The following is a 3,732-nucleotide window of genomic DNA, read 5'->3' on the forward strand; positions in this document are numbered from 1 at the left end:
AAAGTAAAATAGACATTTTGTATACAAATAAAATTTAAATTAATTGCGGTTACAGATGTATACATATATCAATTTCTGTGTTTTTTAGTATTTTGTGGGCATGGTCGTTTCTTAAACATTCAAGTGGCCACATGACGGTGACTTCTGTCCATCTATGTATGTATATTCACATTTATCACAACCATATGTGTTTATGCTCGCTTTCGCGAATTCAAACCATACATTATTATCACTTATCAGTAATAACCAGTGCGCGCTGCTCCTATGTACATATGTACATAAATATGTGCGTATGACATTCCCACACAAATAATGCATACACAACATACATACTTATATGCGTTCACATGTAGATTGTCACCCGCAAAAATTACAAATATTGTTCTACAAAAACAACAATGGTTTCAAGTAGCATCAGCAGCGTCACAAGGCAATATGGCAGCCAAATAGCTGATGCCCAAATTTGTAGAAAAACACACAACAGCAATATTTTCATTCATGAAAGCAAGCGATTTGCAACAGGCAAACTTGCTTCATTCATAAAAACAAGCACCATGACATCTCTAAAAATGAAATATTGAACAATTTCTAATATTTGTATGAGAAAGAAAAAGCGACAACCCCGCAAATATAAGTATAGAATAAAATTGACAACATAGTTTATTTGTCGATATGTATGCACGTTCGTAACAATGCATACATATTTACACAAGTTCCTTGGTAAAGCTATTAGAGCGGCAAGGGAAGCAGTGGCAATGGGCGATCGTTCGTTTGTTTTCGGCACAGCTCGGATTTTCTACCAACAACACAATGACAAAACGTGAGCTTCGCCATTGGTTATCCGTGTCAACGGAAATTCACATGAAACAATATGCATATGTACATATTTACATACAAAGTTTTGTGTGGACAAATGTACAAACATTATGCGTATGGTTCGTTTTGTTTAATATGTGCGACCGCTTGGTCTTTTATCATCCCTGTAGTTCGGCTGGTGCCAAGCGATTACCACAGCGCGAACTGTACTAGCGATTTCATGCATTACCGCTAGTTAGTCTTTTCGCTAATGATTTGTAATGCAACGAGGCATCGAATCTGAAAAAAACCCACCCCTAAAAAACGAAACTCAATGTATATGAAAATGCAATAACAACAATGTGCGAGCAGATCAAAATTCAACAGAAATTTAGTGTCCCGCACTATTCCTGCAGAAATTCGCAGGAATTGTAGTTCGATCGATCGCTCAGTCTGCCGTTGTCATTTTTACACTAAATTGTTTAGATCTTGAKTGTCAATTGTAGTTGAAGAGCAGTCGAAAAAGGTCAATAAAGAACAGACATTCCTTAAATAAAAATAATTTATTTGAGTGTTGTTAGTGAAAAAATTAAAGTCGAATAAAAAAAATAAAAAAGTGAAGTGTACAGTAATTTATAAGGTATACATTAATACCATAATAATCAATCAATATAATATTAACGTTAAAAAATTTTGCAAGTGAAATAAAACAAATAATAATAATAAAGAAGTTATAATAATAAAAAATAAAAACAAATGAAGGTAGCTAAGAAAATTGTAGGTAGGAGACATCTGCGTAGACTATTAAGGAATGAGAGGTATAGGTGCGTTGAAAAGTTTAGAAGTGCTACTTTGCAGGATTTTATGCCAGAAAAATCGGTGCCCAATGCGCAAATAGCTAATAATTTACAGGAAATGGAAGAAGAAGAAAATTTAAATGTTTTTGAAGAAGATTCTGGAAAGAGTTCCAATTTAAATGAAGAATTAAGAGAATGGTACATAAAACATAGAGTTTCACGCGCGTGTGCAATAGACTTGATACAAATTCTTCGCGGTATAAATGTTAATGTGAGTTCCTTTTATAAGTTCGATTGTCCGTCCAAGCCAAATATTTCAACTATTGCTGGTGGCGAATACTTGCATGTAGGATTAAAATGGCAATTAAATAATATAGACAAATTGATTCAGTTAGACGACACCTTGAACATTGATATWAAYACAGATGGTTTACCGCTTTTTCAAAKTTCAAGRATTCAGTTATKGCCAATTTTAATTCGTATAAATAATATTCAGGGAATGCCAGTTTTCCCTGTTGGTGTTTTTGTTGGAAAGTCAAAACCTAAAAGCTGTGAGGAATAATGTGCAATTGAAAAACAAGACTATTAAAATAGATATTAGGGCTATAGTTTGTGATGCTCCCGCACGAGCTTATATTAGTGGAACTCCGGGGTTGTGTTTAGTATCGCGCCGGTTAATTTTGGCTCACCGTACCTAAACGAGAGAACCAAATGGAAAATTTTAAACACGCATGTATGCTTAAATTATCGAACTTTRTTTTAAAACATATTTATAAAAATCGGTTCACAAATTTTTCCACAAATTACGCTAGTACGGAAAGGAATGAAATGCTAAAATACTGTGGAGGAAAAGGTGTTCAATGCWAAAATATTGTGGATGGCGTAGCCGGTGTTGGACCGGTCAGGGTTTACCGAGCGAGCAAATGTGCCCGGTACACAAGGTCCCAAAGACTATACGCAAAGGGGGCAAATTTGGGTATWTTGTGTGCTACAGGGGCACGTGCACAAAAAAGCCACGTGTTTCTGTAACCATCGGAACATGGTTTGAAAATGTCCGCATCAGTGTCCCTCAGGTATACTTTTTGATGTATTGCTTTGCGTGTCGTATGTCYCGCGAACAAATATTGCGCGAGGACTATACAAATGAAGGGAAAACTTTGTCATCTGCAACAACAGCAGACTGGTATAGTTATTGCCGAGAGGCCGTGGTAATATACCAGTTGGACCACCAATATGAACAAGGACAAATTGGTGGTCCCGGAAAAATTGTTCAGACCGACGAAAGCAAATTTGGGCGGCGGAAGTACAACAAAGGTAATACTATTTCCTTATACAATGAATTTAACTCTAATAAGTTTTTTTTTTTACATTTTATTTTTAGGAAGGCATATGATGCATTACCAAATTTTGGGTACGTCCACCCAAAAGTTAATCACAGCGACGACACCAACCCTTTCGTTTCTGAAGATGGTATTCATACACAGCGGATTGAGTCGCAATGGCGCGTAGTGAAACGCTTCTTTTACAAAGACAACTACAATCACACCGCCAACTTCGCCGACGTCATCGTCGAATATATGTGGCGCCGATCTATTCAAAAACAAGGAAAAGATGCTTTTCAATCTTTAATAGATGCAATTAAATATGTATATACATTGCACTGAAACATTTTGGCTTTCTTTATTTTAATTTTTTGTCCATACAAAAATGTTGGCTGGGTTGCATTGGTTTCAGTTTGTAAGAAAAAATKAGCAAAAACACTGATTTTTGGTCATTTTCAAAGGCCTCCCTACAGGTCCATAGGGACTCTAGGGGGTCGAGGGGGGGTTTATTAAAAAGTTCGATCCTTCCTCTTTTCAATAAGGGGTCGGGAGGGGGGGTAGCTCCCCTTTTTTGTTTAGGTAGGTTTTGCCTTTTTTTTATTTTTTCGCGATCAAGCCCCTTGAAAGTTCATAATATCTGTAACGCTCGCCGGTTCCAGTTTATAATTACAATGTAAGAAACCGTGAGCTGTTTTTAAAAATAAAATGAGTAAACGTACGCGAGAATTTGAGTGTACCAACGATCCGGATATGTTCTGTTACATATGCGGTGAATATACTCTTGTACGGCAAATATTGATAAACCACGGACTCCGAAT

Source organism: Bactrocera latifrons, unplaced genomic scaffold (genome assembly GCF_001853355.1).
Source record: "Bactrocera latifrons isolate USDA-ARS-PBARC rearing strain unplaced genomic scaffold, ASM185335v1 scaffold_362, whole genome shotgun sequence".
Taxonomy (NCBI): domain Eukaryota; kingdom Metazoa; phylum Arthropoda; class Insecta; order Diptera; family Tephritidae; genus Bactrocera; species Bactrocera latifrons.